Source organism: Oryctolagus cuniculus, chromosome 10 (genome assembly GCF_051225735.1).
Source record: "Oryctolagus cuniculus isolate XC-2025 breed Fujian yellow rabbit chromosome 10, ASM5122573v1, whole genome shotgun sequence".
NCBI classification, from domain to species: Eukaryota; Metazoa; Chordata; class Mammalia; order Lagomorpha; family Leporidae; genus Oryctolagus; species Oryctolagus cuniculus.
The window spans coordinates 32,179,841-32,203,163 of record NC_142876.1 but is presented as its reverse complement, the minus strand read 5'-3'; the positions used below and the strand labels follow the sequence as shown (position 1 = coordinate 32,203,163).

General features: G+C 42.3%; 1 long non-coding RNA gene across 2 annotated transcripts in view; it reads right to left on the bottom strand.

Annotated features, from left to right (window-relative positions):
- The window catches only part of LOC138844028 (uncharacterized), a 142,717-nt gene that overhangs the window by 60,041 nt on the left and 59,353 nt on the right, over window positions 1-23,323 (bottom strand). For both annotated transcript variants that reach the window (XR_011379348.2, XR_016214044.1), the window contains exon 3: window positions 13,205-13,369. This is a non-coding gene — a long non-coding RNA (uncharacterized LOC138844028). The remainder of the gene's footprint in view (window positions 1-13,204; window positions 13,370-23,323) is intronic.

Below are 23,323 nucleotides of genomic sequence, written 5' to 3'. Positions count from 1 at the left end.
AGCAACACCCTTTAACCACTGCCCCCAGAACTGCTCAAGGCTGTGGATCACTGGGCCAGAGAAGCTGAGTAGCCTTGTGTGGCTGCCAGTTTCCCTCCTCCATTGATCAATGAGAGGCTGCAAATTCTTGTTCCCTCCTGAGTTCCTTGAGGCTTCCGTGCCCTCTGGCTCCCTACTTCCCCCCAAACTGTTCCATAAATGCTCTTCATTATCATGGGCAAGCACCTGACTGTAAGAGTGAGCAGGGTGCTCAGCACCCAGACCAACTCCCCGGTCTTGGAGAGCAAGAGATCCACTACCAATTGCAGACTAGATTTGTCTGGGCATTTTCCCTAGCTGGTAAGCTGCAAGTCAGGAAGCCTGCATACCACATTGGAGCGCCTGGGTCCAGGCTCTGCTGTGATCTCAGCTTCCTGTTAATGCCAGTCCTGGGGAGATAACAGCTTACAGGCCCTGGCTCATGTAATTGGGTGCCTGTCACCCAGTGTGAGAGACCTGTCATTTCCAAGTTCTGGGCTTCAGTCTGGTATAACCCTGGTCACTCTGAGCATTTGAGGAATGGGCCAGAGGATAGGAGTGCTCTGTGTGTGTGTGTGTAAGTGTGTGTGTGTGTCTCAAATGAAACAAAAAGTAAAAATAAAAATACAAACTTGTCCAGTGCCACACTGCTAGACAGTACCTGTAGAGACTCATCCTCTTCAGGGTCTGAATGTTTAACAAGTGTAAGGTGTTACACTGAGAGAAACCATGAAACATAGAGACATTTGGGCATCAGCCAGTGCCAGCTAAGGCTATGCTCTGTTCAGTGCAGGGAGAATGTGTTTTTCCTCATGTCCAGACTTGGCTGCCAGATCACCACCCAGTCTGCCTACGGGCAAAGCTGGGTGGTAGGAACTTTGTCCTGATAAGCTTTTGATAGTTTCAGCCAAAAGTGGGTGGCTTTGAACTTGGCAACAAATATTTAACTCTCATCTTCCCCAATTCACCTGCCTTGGGTGGCCAGGCCGTGCCGATGGAGCCGTTTCCCCAGACTGGGGGGTGAGGCTACCATGGGGACCAGATTCTCTGTGGAACACCAGCTTGACAGGGTCCAGCTTCATGGAATCCACCCGGCTGGCACTTTTCCACCCGCTCACAGCCTTTCCAGTCTGCCCCGGCCTGCCCTTAGCTACGCGACGCCCCCAAGCAAAGCAGGAGCCCTGGATTTCCCAAACCCTATTTCACAGCTACATTGTTTTATACGGCCCCTCCAAAATACCTTGAATAGTCCCTTTTTATCACTTCCATTTTCTGCAAACTCCAGCTGCTCCTCTGAAACCATCCAAATCTAATTAACCGCAGAAGCTGGAGTTAGGGACAGTGTCTCACTTTCGGGTCCTTAGCATACCCATTCAGGCCTTCTTTCAATATGGGCACAAAACCAGGAATTTCTAATAATTGTATCTATAGGCCTAGAAGGGGGAAAAAAAAGAAAAGAAAAAGAAAGCAAGCAAGCTGCTAATAAGTAGGTCTGTGAAAGGAGGGAGATCAGCCCTGCACATGAACTTGGCAGCCTGGCCCGAGGAACTCGGAGACAATGCCACGGGGGGATCTAAAAGCTTAGCCTCCTGACTCAAATCTTGTGAGAACGTACCCAGGCTGTGAATAGAGATGGGAGTCCCAGCTCAGACTCATTGAAATGTCTTCTCACAGAATTTAAAAAGAAGAGGGCCGGGAAAGTTTGCTGAATATCAATGAGGCTGCACTTAGAGGGGAAGATGGAGAAACTCGGAGGTTTATTCTTGAATGACATGGATTGAGACAAAAGGGACATGTTGGGTCTTTGCCAGGTGGCCCTGATGGGGAGGGAGGCACACTCCTTGGGGAGCCAAAAGGGATGGAGCCTACCTGGGCATATGCTGCTTCCTGGGACAGTATGTTGGGGCCTGGGGGATCTCCAGTCACCTCCTCAGTCTCCACATCGCCTTTAACAGATGAGAAGTGAGACTCAGAGGAGGAAGAGGCTGCAGCCTGCTCCCCTCCACCCAGGCTCTTGCCTCCCTCACTACTGCCTCAGAGTGGCCTTCCTACCGGGTCCCCCCCTACACATGCCAACCGAGGCCGTATGCAAACATGTAACTGCATGCAGCCTTTCAGGCCCATTTCTAGCACTAAGGTCTCAAAACCTTCCCCATCCACCATCTCAGCCTCTCCCAAACCTCATTCCATCTCTGCTCCTCTAGCTCTTTGAGCTGCCTTCTGAATGGGTTGGCCCACTGAGATAATAAAATGAACATCTTGGACATTTTCTTTTCTGCTGCAGTTGGCCAAGTCCGTGGGGCCAGGGCCTGTGTACATCATAGACTTCCAGTATTCCCTGCAATTCCTTATGCCTAGGAGTTCACTGGTAAGCATTGTTTGATAAAAGCTGAGATGGGAATTCAGATTTTCTCTCTCTTGCGATAGTTCAGAATGTCCCTGCACTATGCATAAAGGCTCTTTCCAGTGCTTGGTCAGTTTACTTGGTTTGCTCATGGCAGAGGTGAAAATGAAGAGCAAGAGAGTTGCTCATCTGTTGTATGCAGTATATGGAAGGACAAATTATAAGAATTTATATATGACCGTATATACACATATGTATGCATACATACATATATATGTGTATGGATACAGAAATGTGTGTATATACACATACATATCTGGAATAGGAGTTGTTTTAACAAAACAGCTACAACAAGAGGGGAGCCAGTTTTCATCTAGAATGATGATCATGGTCTCTCATTATGAAGAAAAAGAGCTGTGGGTTTTCACAAGCAGCGTAGATTAGGCCACACAGGTTTTTAGAAGAACGCCTGGCACCTACTAAGCATGATGGGCTTTACTCACTTGAATCATTAATGTTGTCCTACGTTGTCTTTCCAGAAGTGGGAATGGATTCTCTCTTAGGAATAGCAGTTCTTGCACAGGGCCTCTCTAGAGAGCTCTTAATGAAAAGAATGGACTAAAGCACAATTTTCTGGCCACCTCTTTTGTCTTGCTAATGGTAAAGCCCAGGTGTAGCCCCAGCTGTGAAGAGGGAATCCTAAGCATTTGGGGGCCATGGAATCCTCTTCAGATAAAATCACAGGGAGATAGATAAACTGAGGGACTCTGATTGCATGAGAAGTGCAGGGTCCTCTCTTCTTCCACCCTGGTCCTTCCCTGCACCTCCCTGAAGGGGCTCATGGGCTTCCTACACCCCATGCCTAAGAGGAATACTTTACAAGAACCTCTACTTTCCACAAACATCCCAACTTCACAGAGTTAAATTAGGAATTCTGGTTGCAGGTCCCAATTTTGCCTTTACCCAATGCTGTGATGTCGGGAGATCATTCCCCTTAGTATTCTTTGTCATTTTGCCTAGGAAACGATTATTACAGATACATCTTCCTTTATGTCCAATGGGGTTCTTGTGGTATCCAGTGAATTCATGTGCATTAAAGGTCTTCTTAAAAATTAATTCACCCATTTTTTTTTGACAGGCAGAGTTAGACAGTGAGAGAGAGAGAGAGAAAGGTCTTCCTTCCATTGGTTCACCCCCCAAATGGCCGCTACGGCTGGCGCACTGCACCAATCCGAAGCCAGGAGCCAGGTGCCTCCTCCTGGTATCCCATGCAGGTGCAGGGCCCAAGCACTTGGGTCATCCTCCACTGCACTTCCGGGCCATAGCAGAGAGCTGGACTGGAAGAGGAGCAACCGGGACAGAACCGGTGCCCCAACAGGTACTAGAACCCAGGGTGCCGGTGCCGCAGGCAGAGGATTAGCCTAGTGAGCCCCGGCGCTGGCCCACCCATTCATTTAACAATAGTTTAGTGAGTACTTTCTATGTATTAGGCATTGTGCTAGTCACTGGCCACCTGTAGAGGAGCAAAACAGGAGTGCAGAGGAAAGGCTTGAATTTAACCTAGCCATTAAGATACCCATGTCTCACCCATCATAGTACCTGGATTCAATTCCCAGCTCCAGCTCCTGGCTCCAGTTTTCTGGAAGACCCTAGGAAGCAGCAAGTGATAGCTCAAGTAATTGCGTTCTTGCCACCCATATGGGAGACCTGGATTGTGTTTCCAGCTCCCAGCTTCAGTCCCTGCTAGGCTTGGGCATCTGGGGAGTGAACCTGTAAACAAGAGTTCTCTTGTACTCTCTCCTCCAAAAAATACATTAATAAATAAATAAGAAAGAGATGAAAAGAAAACAAAAGCAAACAACAAAACCAGATGTTCCTCCTTGTTTGTAGGGAACTTGAAGGACCCAAACACAAAGCTAAATCCATAATGTGAGTGCTTGGTCTTGTTCATCTTGTCTGCTACTCTTATTTAGAGAGAAACAGCACCTGTGTTAGTGCTGTCCCCTATCTCCCTTGGGTGACACTCTTGGTGAAGAGGAGACAACTGTCTTTTGGTGGTTATGATTACAGACTGTTCAGTCAAAAGGCCTCAGTGCAAATCACAGATCTACCACCTGGCTTGTAGCAGGTGCTATGTGTTAGCTATTGTTATTACTAGTATTGTTCCTTGCCATTGTTTCCCCAGCCCTGTGAATGGGCTCTTTCTTGTACACTCAGCACATATAAATTGTTCAATTAGCCAGTTTCAGGCTACAGCTGAGGTTAGATCATGCAATAAGCAGACTAAGCACATATGCCCAGGCAAAGCAAAAGAGACTAAAAAAGAGAACAAATGAACATCAATAAACTTAGCTTTATAATTTAACATAGTTCACCAGCATGGGTAGAGTGAGCACCACTCTATTTTGTAGTTTTATTTTTCCAAAGGAACTGATCATGAAACAAACAGAATTCAGCCGCCTCCTTCGTCAGGGTTCCGAACAAAGCACCTCAGCCGAGTATCCCCATTCTCTGCACTCACAAGCCATAGCTGTCATCACAATCACACCACCCTTTCCAGGCTCATTCCCCCACGTCACCCATGGGCCTTCTTTTTGGCTTCCCTCCACATTTGCTCTCCCCCCTTTCATCTCCTCCCCAGCATGCACTGGCTGGATCAGCCTCAGGTAAGGTTTGTAATGAGGTGAGGCTCTGAGCTCTGTCCAGCCAGGTGCTACCAGGTGGGGAAGCCACGCCTGAGTAACCATTGACATGAGGCACTAATATAGCTTGTGCCAAGGCCCCTCTGTCACCACTGCCACCCGAAACAAAGATAGCTTGAATATGCAAGGTGGAGCCTGAGCCAACTGTGAGCTTGAAAGCTGCCCATCACTCTCTACTCACTTCTTAAGATCTTTTTCCCTTCTTTTAGGGCCATCCCTTCTCTCATCATGTAAGATGCCCACTAGCTGCCCTCCAGCTTCCCAGAAAAACTAGCTTCAGCCCAGAACATGCCTTTGTCCCACAAGAATTAATGTCTGAGTCTCTCTGTCCTACTTACCTCCACTTCTACCTGGTGTGTGCCTGTCATTATTGAGTGAATTGGCTCAGCTGGTGTCTGGTGGAGTATTTATTGATAGGAAAGCATTCATGACTGTGGATGGATTTGATCTGCTTCATCAGGGTGGTCTCTGCCCTTCAGAACAAAACAGAGTTTGTATGTATAGGTAGACTATCAGGCCAAGTCATAGACCTGTGGAGAGCAGTTTAAAGACAAGTGCTGGTACCCTTTCAAATCACACAGCATGCCAAGGCCCTGAACAAGGAAAGAGAAATAAAATCTGTCAGAATCACAGTTCCATTTAGTTGTGGGGCCCCACAAGGTATTTTTTTGTAAGAAAAGCAAGGTATTTTTTTGATTGCAAATGTTCACTTGCGTTTTACATTTTGAATCTGTAACTGAGCTTTTCAGTTTTGGTTAAGAATTAGAATCATAAGGGAATTGGGGACATTTTGTAACCTATGCCCCTCATTTTGCTTGTGAGAAGAGCCACCTAGGAAGGGAAAATGATTTGTGCAAAATCCCACAGCAAGATCGTATCCTATGTGTTTGGGAGGGCTAGCAAAATGTCGTAAGGAACGAAGTTTTCTGTAGGCCATGTGAAGAATGGGGTGTCTTCCATCAGTCAATCTTTTGCCTTGATTTTTGGTTTATCAGTAACCAAATGAATATCTCACATCTAAGAATAAAAGAAAAAGTTCAATAAATTCTTTAGTGCATGTGAAGAATTACTAACTTCCCCTATTAAATGATACATCAACCAGCTTAGTGAGCAAGGAGGTTAAAACATTATGTCAACCTTGACATTTTTGTCACTCTGTGACCTTGCAAAGACCACTTCCTCCTAGTGGTATACAGGTGCTGGCTCACATCAATCCAATTACATATACCTTTCCCCAACTCTGCTCTTAGTGACCTCATATTGACAGTTTGAATATAACCATGATGGAAGTATTCACAACACATAAATCAGCAAATTCTACAGATTGGAGTTTTTTGTTGTTATGGAGCTAGTTTACTAACTTTCTTCCTTTTCCCTGCTAGCAGAGCTATCTTGGCTCAACTTATTTGACTCTTGAGTTCAGGGATTCTAAAAACAAAGTTGCAATTCTTTAGTTATATAAAGAGGCTCTGAGGTCTCAAAGCTCTTTCTAACTAATCCAACACAAATCTTGAGCTTGCTGGTTGATCCTTCTGCTGTCCCTTTGCTGCTCTATGCATAGCCATTCCTCATCCCCCCTGTGGGGTCCAGGAAGGTGGACAACAACAGACACATTCTTCAAGTAGATTTACGGTGTGAGGGAGGGAGAGACACACTCTGATGTTTACCCTTTACCTAGACACCTGGAGCAAGGGCACCAGGACACTTTTGCAAACCTATAAGCAGTGCTGAGCAGCAGTGGTCCTCAAAAGAGTGGCATCTCCATGTATATGGTTACATATTTCCTTTGAACATATACTTTGGCTTGTTGCTGCTGAATTTCATGACATTAAAATACCTTAAAGAAGCAGTAATTCAGAGAGGGAGTGTGGGAGAAGAAAAAAAAAGTATGCTTAAGATAACAACCATACCCTTACAAAGTAAGAAACTTTGATCCCTTAGATCCATTGTCCCTGGGTGTAAGTCTGGAATCAGAGATTGAGATGTGGAAGAAGTAGATGATGGCTTTTATGGTGAGATTTAAGGAAGAACCCATAGAATATTTCCTGCCACATTAGGCATATGACTTTATAATATTGCTTCCCTTGTTAAGCTCTTGGGAAGTCAGATTTATTATCTATGTTTAATAATCCATGACCTCTAATGTTGAGGTCAGAGAAGAAAGGCCAAGAAGAAAAGGGAGAGATAAAAAGAGCAAGTGGAGAGGCAGGCATTTGTCATAGGAATTAAGAGACATCTTTGGGACATCCTCATCCCACATGGGAGTGCGTGGTTTGAGTCTAGGCTCTGCTTCTGATCCAGCTTCTTGTTAAAGCACTCCCTAGAAGGCTCAAGTACTTGGGTTCAAGTAGGGTTGGCTCAAGTACTTGGGTTCCTGCCATGTCCCTGGGAGACTCAGATTGAGTTCTGAGCTGCTGACTTAGCCTGGCTCTGTTCCAGCTGTTGTGGGCATTTAGGGAGTAAACCAATGATGGGGAATTCCTTCTCTTTCTCTCTCTCCCTCCCTCCCTCCCTCCATCCCTCTCTCCCTCTCACCTTCCTTCCCTCTCTCTCTCCTTCCCTCCTTCCCTCCCTCCCCATCAAATAAACACTTTTTTTAAAGAGCAAGTGGAGATAAAAGGACTTAAAACAAATCTCATCATATGTTTGCTTTGGATTGGTTTTACTCTTTCCTCCTCTCACACCAAGGGGAAATTGGCCCTGCTGGATAGTGAAGGATTGTAAATAATGTTGATAGCAAATCCAAAGATCTGAATCATCCAATTAAGACTTTCTTAAAATTTTTGATCACCCAACAGTACAAAGGCAGCCTTAAGAAGCAGTGAATTTTCATTGTCATCTTCAGCAAAACAGAAGCTAAGCAACAACCTGTACTTTTAGGATGCAGTTATAGGGGTCCTTAAAATGAATGGGTGATTGTAACCAGTTCACCTGGAAGAGGCTGATTCTCCATTGGGTAAAATATTCTGTTTGGGTCTCATTCAGCCTGGAAAAGCAAATAAAGTACTGTCCTTGCTCATCTTTCCCTCTCTGTACCTTCTCACCGCTACAATAGAAGAATGAATTGGGCCTGATTGCCTGGAGCAGGAAGACAGGGACAACTCCACCCCTGATGATGGGGACTTAGTTTCCAGACTTCCTTCCAGTTTCTATCTATCCCTCCTCTTTAACACTAAACAATATGCTACATGACCTTCTCTTCCTTGGAAAAGTCATTTTTTAAACCAATTCACATATTTGATTTAATGTGGTATCCAACCTAGGTGTATTTGAATTTAAAAGGATATCATTATGAAAAGCTATGGTTAAATCCAAGGAAATATCCTATATTTAATGGTGAAATTTCAAGGACCCAAAAATGGTTTGTTACATAGGTAGGAGTAGGTTGATTGAAATATAGTGTTCATAGAGAAGATAAGCTAAGATTAAATTTATATATGTAAGTGTTTTATGCTAGAAACATTTTATAGTATTTTCAGGTTATCTCTTTTAACAACATAAACAAAGGTATAGAGAGTGAATGTGTATATGTGTGTTGTACATACATGCATATATATATATATATATTTCATATGTGAATTTGCTCCAGACTGTATTTTTATTAATAAACACCTACTGTGTACCAGACACACTTGCTCTGAGAGAACAATGGGAAGCCAAGAAGATGCAGTTGACTCTTTATGAATTCAATCTTTGTAATAAGTGCAAAATCCTTTCTCTTATATAAATGTTTCCTAGGAAAGTTACAAGGAGTGCAAAAACATGTTTGATGGATTTTCCCCCTAGAGACAACCCTAGATGAAACTGGATCCTTGCTGAGAGTCTGTAGACTAAGTCAGAATTGTTGAGACTCTAGGCAAAGCCATTTCTCCAATCAGCAACTGGAGGGCTCCAGTTGCTTTTTCCTTCTTTCCTTTCCCTGTCCCTGCCAAGCCTTCTTTCCCATATCAGAGGTTGCCCTATTAGGAAACCTGAAAGGAACAGCAATTCCATTCCATTCACAGAAAAAGAATAAAAAGGGCTGAACACACAGGGGAACCCAAGATCCCAAATACTTAACCACTCCTCTCGAGAGCCCCCCTAGACCCCCCATTTCACTTTTCCTCAAGGATCCTCCAACACCTCAAGGCGAATCAGCTCCAGGGAAAATCAGGTAGGCCTCAGTAATGAGAGCTGGCAAGGAAGTGAATCCAGGCAACTCTGTCATCTGCTCCGTGGGAGACGAGGCTGGTGAGCTCAGAGGCCTGTTTTTCCCTTAACAGATGCAAGAAAAGAGCCGGAAAAGGTCAGAGATAAATGCAGCCCTCACTTTGTTCTACATATTCAAAAGAACTTCTCTACAGAAAAACCCAAAATATATGTGTGTTCACTCAACCTTTTCCTGTCAGGAACAGGGTTCCAGATAGGGACACACAGGGTAACCACCAAGGACATTTTTGCAGGTCTGTGAAATAGCAGGGCTTATCAGCAGGGTCCCAAAAAGAGTGCAACTTCACGCGGGACCCATCAATCTGGAGAGAGAAAGGGAAGCTTAGAAACAGCATATTATCCTGAGAAATCACTCCCAGAAGGAAGAAAAAAGTTCACAGGGAGAATGCCAGGGAGGGGGAGAGACAGGGAGACTGGAACATTGTCATCAGAAGCGGCTGGAATTGGAAACAGGCCAAGACCTCATCATGGCTGACATCCGTGCGCATAATCAGAAATTCCTTTCAATTATGTGGGAAAAATCTCTCTGCATTGTCAGCCCAGATGCCTCCGTGAAGAAATAGCATGAAATGAGTCTCGGGGAGATGTCAGCGTGGGAGCAGATCCGATTGCCAATGGCTTGGTTGGGGTAAGACAGGTCAGAGACACGGGATTGATGGGTTCAATCTGTTGTCTTCCAAAGCAAAGCAAAACAACGTCAAAAAGGTAAAGGGACTCTGCACCCTGGCTTGGCAGTACAGACAGCAATGTTCACAATGTTAGCCAAAAACAGTTACTCCTCTAGCCACGTGTATTAGTCTGCTACTATGATGAACTACCTGAGGCTGAGGACTTCATAAAGAAAAGAGGTTGCTTTAGCTCACAATTCTGGAAGCTCAAAGGCATGGTGCTGGCACCAGCTCAGCTCTGGTGAGGACCTTGTGGCAGATGGCATCACAGTGGTGGGAACAAGAGAGAGAGAGAGAGAGAATGCATGGCAGGATAGGAAGCCAGAGAGACAGGGAGGGGCCAGTGATAGCCTTCCCTTCCCTCCCTGTAAAGGTTCCACCACCATTTAACATTGCCACACTGAGAGGCAAACTCCCAAAACATGAACTCTTGGGGAAAACTCAACTCATACCCAACCCATTGTACCCAAAAATATCTCTTCTGCCTCGGTTTCCACATAAAAAACCTAACCTGACTTTATAACACTAATTCCCACTATTCTCTTGCACCTGTCAAACTAGTCTATTTACCATTCTCCAAATCTTATACTTTAAGGACCACTTCAAATTCCATCTCCTCCATGTGATTTTTCAGCTACATCTAGTAGACCCTATCCTAGGACTCTTTACCTACATAATCCTAGCCCTGTACTATATTAGTTGCAACTAAGAAGCTTAATAACAAAAATAATGATAATAGCTAATACTTATTGAACCCAAGCATGAAGCTAAACTAATTTAATCTTTATACAATCCAGTAAGTGACAAAATAGTGACACTGTTAAATGCTTTTTTGCGGACGAGTAAATTGAGGCTTAGCTAGGCAATATATCTAAGAGTACACACATAGACAGAGACTACATGGAAACTTTTTTAAAGATTTATTTATTTATTTATTTGAGAGATACAGTTACAGGCAGAGAGGGAGAGACACAGAGAAAGTTCTTCCATCTGCTGGTTCACTTATTAAATGACTGCAACAGCCAGAGCTGAGCCAGTCCAAAGCCAGGAGCTAAGAGCTTCTTCCAGTTCTCCCACACCAGTGCAGGGGTCCTAGCACTTGTGCCATCATCCACTGCTTTCCCAGGTCATTAGCACAGGGCTGGTCAGAAGTAGAGCAGCTGGGACTCGAACCAGAGCCCATATGGGATGCTGGTGCCACAGGCAGAGGCTTGATCTACTAAGCCACAGTACCAGCCCCAATAGAAACTTTTGTCCTTCTAATTTCAGAGCCTAGTCTCTTAAACCTTGGATGTTCTTCTTGCTTTAATATTGCTCGGTGTATATCTACTGAGAAGGAATTGATCAATGCCTCTTGCTCAGATCTCGCCCAGTAAAAAAGTTCAGAAACCGAATTTACAAAAAGTACATATTGATACCTTCAAGTTTGACAATTTTCTCTACTCAGCACCCATATTCTAAACATCAAACTCTCCATGACTTGCTTTACAAGTGATTTCATTGATGAGTATGAGTACTCAGAATAAAACTTAAAAGTTACATAGGTAGGGGTTATGTGGTACCAAGTTATTTAATATTCTTGGAAGGAATTGGAAGAGTGTTACCTTATTAGATAAGATTTTTGTTGGGAACTAGAGGTTCTAAAATTAAGTGTAATAATGAATAACTGATTTCTGTCAAATAGCATTTCTATATTATAATCTAATAATCATAGTGTAAGGTCATTGTAATCATAGGACTATAGGATAAAGCTGGAAATGACTCTGAGGACATCAAGGACATCTTTTTGTTGTTGTAGTAGGAAATCAGGTTCTAGGACAGACCTTGTTCTTCGTCATTCAAGAAGTTACTGCCAGAGTTGGCATTGTTTATGTATGAGAATTAGAACAGACCAACCTGCATGGGAGACATAAAGTCACTGGGAGGGTCCAGTGCCTGAAATAGCCCAAGGTCTGCACCTAAGGTAGGATCTAGATCAGCACTATCTAATAGAAATGCAATGCAAGTCATCTATATCATTCTATGTTTGCCACATTTTTAAAAGTTAAAACCAAATCAAATCAATTTTAATATCATTATTTAATCTAACATATACTTAGTATTATTTCAGCATCTAATCAATATAAAATAGAACTGAACATTTTACATTCTTTTTGTCCTATTAAATCTTTGACATCAAGCATGTAGTTTTAATTTTCAACACAATTTGGACTACTCACCCCTCAAATGCTCTAGAGTTACATGTGGCCAATGGCTCCCAGATTGGACAGGGCAGTGGCAGACCACCCTTCTGTCACTGGAGGACTATCTTGTGGAGTCCACTTCATTCTGAAGTCTTGAAACCCAACCAAACCAGTCTGACCCTAATAACAGGAGTCATTTCTGTTTATGCCCAACAATGTTGCACCCAGGTATGGAAGAAATCCCTTTTCCCTATTATCTTCACACATCTGTATTATTCAGCTGAGGGCTCTCTCCCTAGCCCACTGGCCATATTGACCATGATTAGGAGGCTTTCAACATTGTTTCTTCTCCTAAGACTATGATTTTATCCACTACCATGTTAGCTGCAGTTCTTGCCCCAGATACCTTCTCAGCTTCCTCTTTTTCTTCATAAAGAACAGCTCCTATAGCCCTCCCTCATTCCTCCCTTTAAAAACTCATTAATCACAAACGTGTTCCCACTGGAGCCAACTTCAGGCTACTCTCAGATTTAGAGGCTTAAGTGAAAGAACACTGGAGTCTAACGGAGGACAGCTGAGGGCTCTAGATCAGATGCTCCTGTTTCTTCTGCATGCCCACAGAATTCGGGTTTGTGTTTACGTTTGGCCTTGCGAGAAACAGCCCATGGTCAAAGTATTAAATGTCTAAGGAAGAGGACAGTGTGGTGGCTAAGTGCTCAGCTCTAGGATCGGACAGCTTGTGATCAAACAGCAGTTCAGCATGGGAGCAGTGAGTAAATTCTCTAAGCTTCAACATCTCCTAATAGCTGTGAGGTGAAACGAGACAACCCAAATATAGGACTTTAGACAGGGCCCCGACACGGTGTCAATCAGAGACAGGTTACTATTAAACACGGTATTTGCTGAATTGCAAGGAAGGGACATAATCTTCGTTGTATGGGTCAGCCCGCAGAATTGCCATAGCTAAAAAGGGCACAGCACATTGCATTGTGGGTTGTGCAAAGTAACAGCAAAACTATTTCTATTTCACATTAGGCATCTGATCACACTGACTTCAGGATCTGACTTCCTTCTCCTCACCTGTGTCCAGCACTCCCTGCTGACCTCCTGGCTTTTTCAGAGCTGTCTGAGTGAAGATGGTTTCAGAGAACTTCCCAAAGGGATAAGGGATCTGCTGAGGGAGAGGCTTGTCTTCATGCTGCCCAAAGTCACCCTCATACAGTTTGCAATTAAACAACTTCTCCCCTGGAAGAAAAAACAAATAATTCATAATTGGCAATCTGCATAATGAGTGGTGCATCTATGCAAATATAACATTTGGAATAATCTATTAATATCTCAACTGTGATGTCTGTGGGCCACCACTTCCCATGCTAAAGAGACAGAGCCAAATATTTTCTGACTCCTCTTGAGGTGAGATGAGAGAATGACAAGCTGCTGTCTACTTGGGGTTCAATTAGAAGTCTGGAGACCGCCAGAGTTAAGGGATTTCAGAGGCTGTTCCATCTCTAACTCCCATCCATAGCACTCACATTAAGGATGAGGAGACAGAAACCGAGAGAGGCACGGAAATGTTCAGGGTCGTGCACTATTAGAGGCGGCACCAAGGTCACATAAACACCAGCGCAGACTCCCGCCTCCAGCTCTCTGTGACATGCTGATGTGTTTTTCCTGCTGATGAAGGTTTTTGCTGCTGAAGACAGCAGCCTTCCATGTAGAATTGGTCTTCCTTTGCCATCTGTCCCTCTTGGTTGAACTCTTCTTACTGATCTGGACTTTTTTTTTTTTTTTTGAGATTTATTTATTTACTTGAAAGTAAGAGCTACAGAGAGAGAGAGAGAGAATCTTACATCCTCTGGTTCACTCTCCTGATGGCCATAACAACCAGGCTGGGTCAGGCTGAAGTATGTGTGTGTGTGTGTGTGTGTGTAACAAGCAACAGTGCATGTCCACATACCTCTGTTCAGGGAAGGGTGGGGAACTGTGGCTAGGGATAGAGCAGTCAGTTACTCAATCATGCTGTTTGTCACTGCCCAAGATGGAAGGGCAGCAGTATGAATTTTGGAGGTTTGGACTACACCCTGACATGGACATTAACAAACCAGTTACAAATTCTGATCTTCAAGGTACAGGGCAAATTGTTCCTCCTTATGGATGCTTTTCTGGACCTAACCTCATGTGCAGCTTTAATTCCTGCTCCAGCTTGTGTACACCACCATTTTACTTTGTACAATGTGTAATTTGTTGAGCTTCCAAGCTAGTTTTGAATCTTTTTGTCTCCTTGAGGTCCTGAGACCTTACACAATGCCTGCTACAAATAAAGATTCAGCAAGTATTTGACAAAAGACAGAATGAGTGGATTAACTCCTAAGACTCCCCAGACTTCAATATCCACATCAAGGACATTAGGTACTTAGACTTTCTCAATTAAATATTATGAGTCTAAGATTTTTATTGAGCACTTGCTGTGTGATCACATTTTGCTAAGGGTTACTAAGAATTAACAGAAGTAGGGAAACTACTTCCACCCCCACCACACCCCAAGAGTTTAGCTGCAACGAAAAACATGCTCAAGAAAAAAAAATCATTCTAGGCTGCTCTGGGTGTTTCTAACTGATGGTACAACAGGAGCTCAGAAAGAGAGAGAGAGAGAGAGAGCACTGGCAGGAGGGGGACTTCAAGAAAGTTCTCAGTGGTGGTAGGATGGACACAAGCTGGGAACATCCTGAGAGGAGGTAACTGTCTGAGCCAAGGCATGGCTTTGAGGCTAGACTTATAAGGCAGGTATCTGGGTAAGGGCAATGGTAACATCTGTAGCTGTAGATCCTAATTTGTGATTGTTGATTAAGAATCACTGACAATGAGATTTTTGGTTCCTCATTCTTCTCATACATTTAACCTCTCAATTGCTATCCACTTCTTTAAAAAAAAGAAAGGTTCTTGCCTCTTTTGTGTTAATAAATCCTGTTGTCACCCTTGCTGTCCTTTCAAAGTGTTCCTCCACTTCCTATCCCCTTTGAAAGGTGGTTTACACCACTGCCTCTGTTGTCAGAACAGTGTGTTGTGATCTGGCTGCCTGTTCCACCATGCACCGATACTGCTTTCAGAAAGTTACCAAAACACCTGAGGTTGCCATAATCAGAAGCCATTGCTCATTCCTGGTGGCCCTTGAGCTAGGATATGTTGACCACCAGCCTGCCTCTCTTAAGATGATTCTTCTGATTTCTATGCCCTATTTAATGTTGACATGTTCATCACATAGCCTACTCCTTGTCTGTTTTTTACTGCTTTCTTCTTTTATCTAACCAAAATTATCCCCCAAAATTCCAGAGTAGCCCTACACTCAACCGTTTCATGATTATATCTTTTTTATATAATAGTAGTTTCTACCCAGATGACTTAGAAATCCCTGGTACTAACCTCCGTTTTTATCTCAAGCTTTAGACATTGGTTTCTACATAAACTCTTAGCGTAGAATTCTAAAAGCCAATGTCACCTCAAAACCAAAGTGTAAAATGATACATGCGAACATTACTTTCTTTTTTCTTTCAAGTTTAGCTCCCATATAAAACGGAGAACATGTGGTATTTGTCTTTCTGTGCCTGACTTATTTCACTCAACATGAAGTCCTCCAGTTGCAACTATTCAGATGCAAATGACAGATTTCACTTTTTTAAAGCTGAATAATATTTCATTCCATTCTCCTACCCACTAAACTTAAACCGTTTTAAGTTTATTTTAGTTCATTAATGTTCCAGACATCCAGTTCCGGGTTCCACAACCTCATGTTCCCATGTTATCTCTTACAACTATCTACACAACCTTCCAGTTATACAGATCTTTACTGTTTCCCAAAAGCATCCCACATCTTCCCGTTTCTGTGGCTCGCCAGTCTGTCTTCCTGGAACGTGCTACCTGCTCCAATCACCATAAAAAAATGTATAATACTTCAAGTTTCTGTGAAATTACATTACCCTCTTGATCCTGGAGACCATTTTAATCTCTATCTCCTTGTTTTTCCCCTAAGGCATTTAGATATGTTACTTTGATTTTATACTTATTTATCCATGGACTCCAAAATAGACAGTGAATTCCTAAGGCAAGGTGCTAGGTCTCATGTATTGCTGAATTCTCTGGAGTATTTAGCAGAGTGCCTTAAAGGCTACTATTAAGAGTGGAATGGAATGGAATTGAACTGAACTGAATTGAATTACTGGTAAAGAGATCTGAAGACAGCTCCTTTTATTCCAGGTCTCCAGAGTAAAATCTTTGGAGAACTGCTTCTTGAGAAGAATCTATGAGCTATTATAACAGTTAACATTTAGAACTAAACTTGGTTGGCCATCCTTGATCGTTAGTGAAAAACTGACTTTCAAGACTTCTGGAAATAGTTTTTCAGCTCTGAGGTAACATGATAGAGACAAGTTATTAAATAAAGTGTTTGGGGTTGAACATTAATTGCCTTGAATTCTAATTTCTCCTTCCATATGCAACCAAGTTAATTTTATGAATGTTGTGTGAAGAGCAAAAAATTAGATTATGATACAGTTCCTGCTGTCAAATTTAAGGTCTCAATGAAACTCTATGAAAACAAGGACCACATTTGCTTTATTCACCAAAATATAACAGAAAAATGCTGAATATATTGTATCAAATGAATCTGATGAAGTGATACTTAACCAAATAGCTAACTATATTATAATCAAAAGTAATGAATTATAAATACAGCATAGAATAGTGACTGTGTCTTCTTAATTCATGAATTCCCTGTTCCACCATCACTCCCAGTCAGAGCCTAACTCAGTGCCTGGGGTGACGTAAGTGGACATATTAAAGATAGAACTGGGGCCAGTGCTGTGGTGCAGCAGGTTAACGCCCTGGTCTAAAGTGCCGGCACCCCATATGGGTACCAGTTCTAGTCTCGGTTGCTCCTCTTCTGATCCAGCTCTCTGCTATGGCCTTGGAAAGCAGTAGAGGATGGCCCAAGTCCTTGGGCTCCTGCACCCACATGGGAGATCAGGAAGAAGCACCTGGCTCCTGGCTTTGGATCGACACAGCTCTGACCGTTGTGGCCAGTTGGGGAGTGAATCATCAGATGGAAGACCTCTCTCTCTCTCTCTCTCAAAAAAAGGATAGAACAGCTATAGATGTCATGGAGCACAAACTTCTACCTGGTATAAGACTTGCCCTCATTCTATGAGTCTGCTGTGTAGATAGCTTCCCATGTTGGAACATTCTCTCCTTTGTAATTCTATTTATTATCATTACCAGACACTTAATCTTATTTATATGATCCCTTTAACACTTAATCCTATCTATGTGATCATTTTAAGATTAAGATGGGCATATTTACCACCCAGCTTAATGGTATTTGGGGTCCCATGGCAAGTTTTTAAACTGTGCCCTTAGAAGTAAGTCTGTAGGAATGTACACAGAACTGTACAGCTTTACAGTTACAAACTTCCTCCTCTCCCTTTTATTCCCACTCTTATTTTTTACTGAGGTTACTTTCACACTCTGACCTCAGAATTAGCCCTTAAGGCATTCTGGTCTGGCTGAAAAGTCCTTGAGAGCATTTTAGGAATGGAAAGCCAAGATACTGTGGCAAAAAAAAAAAAATAAAATAAAATAAAATCCTACATGAAGGATCTCTGTGAGTGGGACCCCAGTGGAAAGAAGTGGCCATCAAAGAAGGATGCACTTTTCTCTGAAGGGAGGAGAGAATTTCCACTTTGCTTATGACCTTATCTAAATACTGACAGAGATTGTGGATTCAAAAGGCTTCCATGGCCTTGGAAGCACAAGTCAAGATTGTTAAAAAGACAATTCCTATATCGAGCCCAAAGTTGGCTTCTTCTTTTTTAAGATTTATTTATTTATTTGAAAGGCAGAGTTACAGAGAGGCAGGGAGAGAGAGAGAGAGAGAGAGAGAGAGAGAGAGACTTTCATCTGCTGGTTCACTCCCCCAAATGGCCACAGCAACTAGAGCTGGGCCCATCCAAAGCCAGGAACCAGGAGCCAAGAGCCTCCTCCAGGTCTCCCATGTGAATGCAGGAGCCCAGGCCAAAGCAGAGAGCTGGATTGTAAGTGGAGTAGCAACTGGCACCCATATGGGATGCTGGCACCACAGGCAGCTGCTTTACCTACTATGCCACAGCTCTAGCTCCCAAAGTTGGCTTCTTATGAATTCCACCAACTGGTCCTAATTATGCCTCCAAAGCAGCATAGTGAAAACCTATTTTGTCTTATGTGTGGTGGCCTTTCCCATGTCTGAAGACAGCTATATCTCTGCTATGTGGAACTATTCTCCAACTTAACTGCCTACATGCCTATCCTCTTAATCATTCCTTCTTTGACTTGGTTTCAAAAGCACTCTTGTCATTATCCTCATCTGAAAACACTATAGGTACTCACTGATTTTCCAAAACATTCCCAGACCTGGGTGAGAAACCTTGAAAATTCTTTGTATAACCGCTTTTTACAATCTGAGCCCCACCCACCTCTTAAGGAAGCCTAAGAGAACATCAAACTTTATGGAAGCTGCATCATTGTTTTCCTGTGCTAAGTGTTTTATTTTAAATCTTCACGGTTTTTTAGAAAAAAAAATCCACCAACAATGTCTTCCATCCTCTAATTTCCTAGTAAATACAGGATAAACCTGACTAGGACCAAAATTATATCATGCATGTACTTCATCTCATGTATGAACCTGTTGAAGAAGTATTATCTACGAGGAAAGGTACTCACCATTAACTAGCCATATGCAAATGACTTTTCATCTCATCTGTCAAACTGCCCAATAATGGCTACCTTCCTCACTAGAATAATATAGAGCTCAGTTGGGACCATTTGAAAGGAATTTGAAAAGTTCAAATAGAATCACAAATAGATTATGATGATGGTTCATTCTCCTCCAACCCCAGTGTCTTTCAATAATCTCCTAGTGGCTGCCACTCTACTCTCTAGGCCTCTCTCCTACAGTGGCAGTGAGGCTATCCTTGTTTCCTTCATTAGTTTGGTGTCCTGGAAAGAATAATGCTTATTAACAGTGTGACCATGGCAACCCATTTAATCTTATGGAAACTGTTCATGCCCTTCAGCCAAAGGCCATCAGAAACACATCTGTGATGACCCAGCTGGATTTATTACTCTGTAGCAAGGGTGAACACACACCATGGGAACCTACAGGGCATCTCAGTAAGAGGGTGTTACAAAGAACCTACTATAAGATTAGGCTTTGGTTGGGTGAATTGAGACAGGGTCTAAGGAAATAAAGTTTTGCTCCAGACTAAATGCTATCAGAAAGTGGAGACAAGTCTACAACTGAGTATCTCAATTAGTCATGTCAACTATGAGAATAAGCATTAGTCTGCAACTAGCAAAGAAGTAGAAGTCCCTTGTTTTGCCTGGGAGAGAAGAGTATTTGATATTTTATGTATGGCATAGTGGCCTTGTTTTGTACTATGTTTAGACAAAATTATGAAATGGTCTTGCTTTGTCTCATTTTACTAGGGTCTCAGAATAACCTTTTCAGAGGTTGGTATTCTTTGGACTGTTTATGTCCAACAGAATAACATACCCTGGATGTGAGTGCCAGATGTTACAAGCTGCTCTTTTTTATTTCTCAAAATTAATTCAACAATTTGTTGATCTCTTTAAGTCTCAGCTACCTCATATAGCAAACATGAATAACACCATGTAGCCTTGTAGTCATGGTTCAAAAGTGTCAACACTTGAAAAAATTCCTTGTCAATTCCAAAATTGTTTGTTAAAGATGGATCAACCTTGCCCAGCTCTGGTTTCCATGATCTGAATTTGTAGAGTTTGATGAATTTTCCTGAGCACTGTTAGATTATTACCCCCCAAAAAGTTTGGCCTGCAGCTTCATAGCTTGAGTCCCCCAACAAAGCGATTCTTCAACATTGTTTGAAGCCTCTCTCCACAGATGCAGCCAGCCAGTGCTCTGCACTTGTCAGACAGTGAATTATCTCTACTAGTCAGAACTCAGCTCTCCAGCAAGGCAGAAGCAGGCAGATCTGAATCCATCTTTTCGTATATAGCAACAGGATCATGATTATTGGCATATAATTTGGTTAATAAATAATTACAGCCTCTTCAAATTAAAATATCATTGGATGTTAGATTTGGAAAACGCTGAACTTATATTTTACCAAACCTCTTATTTTAGAGTTGAAGTAACTAGGAATTATAAAGGAGAAGCTCTCCTGAACTCATTTTCTGTGGTCTTTTGACCACAGTCACCTCAAAGTCCATAAATCACAAAGACACAAGACTGGGTCTAATATATTCCCTTTGCTTCTAGATCCTGACCTGAACTGGTTGAGGACTTCTGCACTTTAGCCAATATTTTATTTTTCTCCTCTGTGTCTTGGGAATAGCTCTTGGTGATCTAGTCATATGGACTACAAGCTTCTTATAGGACACACGTATTGGAGACAAAATTTTTATTTCAACTCCTAGAAACATTTGGAAGTAACTCTTGTGCTAAATTCTGGAGCTACAGCGAAGAATTAAATATAAGCTCTATTTTCAAAGAGCTTATACTTTTACAGAAAGATACTACATGTCACAATCCATTTGATTAGTATAATGGGAATCCAGGCCAACAGGGTTTCATTCTACTTGAAGATTTAAGGGAAGACTTCATGCAAGATGGGCATTTATGCTAGCTTTAATCTATATAACTTTGTGTAGTGCACCATGTTCTGCTTCTTAGATTCTCCATTACAGTTAACTCTCTCGACCTCACTTTGGGTGCCTAGAGATTATGTGATTTCCTACATTGCATATAAGAAAGAATCATATACCTTTATGGGTCAGAGTAACTGTAAGTCACTTGTGATTAGTCCCTAAAATATTTGTATTTTAGGCCAAATCTCTCTATAAATAATTTATAGAAGTCCTAGATACTGGCTCATCACTTATTAAATACTTGTAATTGATCAATTGATGCCAACATTGTTACACTTCATGTGGTCCTTTCAATAAGAACTATAGATATCCATTTACAGATTATCCATGATTTATGATAGTGTTTGACTTGTGGTTTTTTGATATTATAGTGGTGCAAAAAGTGACAGTCACTCAGTAGAAGTTGCACTTTGAATATTGAAATTTGATGTTTTCCTGGGCTAGCAATAGGTGATATGATACTCTCTCATGATACTGGGCAGCAGCAGCAAACTGACACCTGGTGTAGCTAGCGAGCTACACAATAAGAGGGTGAACAACCAGTACTCCACAGTGTACCATGTTGTCAGTGTTTTTTAGATATATTTGAGTTAATATATAGGCATTCAATACATTATATGAAACATTCAACATTTTATTATAAAATAGGATTTATGTTAAATTATTTTGTCCAACTGTAGGTTAAGGCTTCTGAGCATGCTTAAGGTAGGCAGAGCTATGATGTTTGATAGATGAAGTGCATTAAATGCATTTTCAACTTATGATATTTTCAATTTATAATGGATTTATGGAGATTAATCCCATTTTCAGTCAAGAAGCATTTATATTATGACCATGACAGTCATGGGCAATATATAGTAGGAGAAGAGTTTGCTTTAGAATTTTTAAATGATCTGGTCCAGTGATGGAAAATAGTATTAATCCTAAGGAAAAGCTCCATTTGCTTGATAATGACTATTTCAAACACAATATTGAGAGGGACTCTGAGTTAATTCACTAGGGAACAATGCTATGATCTAATAGCAATGTATACTATGGGTACAAATTGCCTGCCTTTATTTGTGGTATACATTTGTCTTCCCTGGTGTATTCTATTCCATTCATTTGACATAAAAGCAAACTAGAAACCAGAGAGGGAATTTGACATGCCCAATATCATATAATGAGTTACTGACAAAATAGGATGAATACCCAGGTCTCCTAATTCCAAGCACCATTCCTTTCCCATAATCCCATGTGGCTCCCAGAAGTACTTGACAGGTTCCATGTATCCTACACATGGAAAAGTGAAAAAATCGGCATATTTTATACTAAAACATATTAACTCTAGGTATTTTCCATCTGGAATCTTCAGCCAAAGGCGAATCGTTTCTACAGCTTCCCTAGAGGCAAGATTAAGAGTTGTTAGACTCCTGCGATCCCCTGCTTCCTCTGGTTCCTTTTTCCCTGTGCTTCCTCTCATGTACCTCTGAGTGTTCATACTCTCTTGATGTTCTGGACCCCATTTAGACCCACCACACAGGCTTAATCAGGTCTCAGGTTGTTCCATGTTTCAAAATTTCTAAGCTATTCTCCTATTTACAGGACAGCAATTTGAAAAGTAGCCTTGGGTGACTTCCCTGGGCTCTATTTACCCAGACTTCTTTTGTTTCCTATACTTCTGAACCCACTGACTTCCTTCTCTCTGCTCCCTGCAGCCCACAGGGAACTCAGACAGTGGTGGGAGGTGAGAAGGATGAGTGAGGTTAATCTGAGATTCGTTCTCAGGATGGATTTGAGGAGAAAGACCAATAACAAGGGTAAATCCCCAGAAAATGAGCAAGGTTAGAAAGCCACGAGAAGTTACAGGGTTAAGCAAGGAGGAAGAAAGGAATTATTTTTTAGAAGCAAGACATCTAGCATAGGCAATTCACAGGCAAATGAAAACTGGAGATAAACTGCATTTGTTTGAAAAGGAGAAAGCTGAGACTAGAAGCCTTTGCAGTTTGTCTTAAGTGACTAGGACCAACTACACTGCACTCAAAGGAGGGGTAAAAGTATGAGGAAGCCACACAGATCTTTTCCTCTGCTGGCTGTTACATGCCACCTTGGTTTTTTCACCTTCAAAGTGAAGAGCAAGCAGCATCCTGAAAAATGCCTTCCTAGGACCAGTCTAGATGACCATGAACAAATTCTCTTGCTATGATATGAATCAGACCTTTGCTCTCCAAAAGGCTTCTTGGCTCTAGAATTGTCTATGTTCCTCCGTGGGAACCATCCCACCCATGCACAAGTGAAACATCCTCCACTTTCTTGGGGTTACCAGGGGTCACCTAAAGTCACCCCCACCCTGCCCCAGACAGTCTCAGAATTAGAGGAGGGAGTTAGGGTAGACTGTTAGACACTGCTGCCCTCTGCTGGGTGGTATGTGGCCAACAGCCCCTCCACACACACACACACACACACACACACACACACACGGTGCTATGTCCCTCCCACCTCCCATCC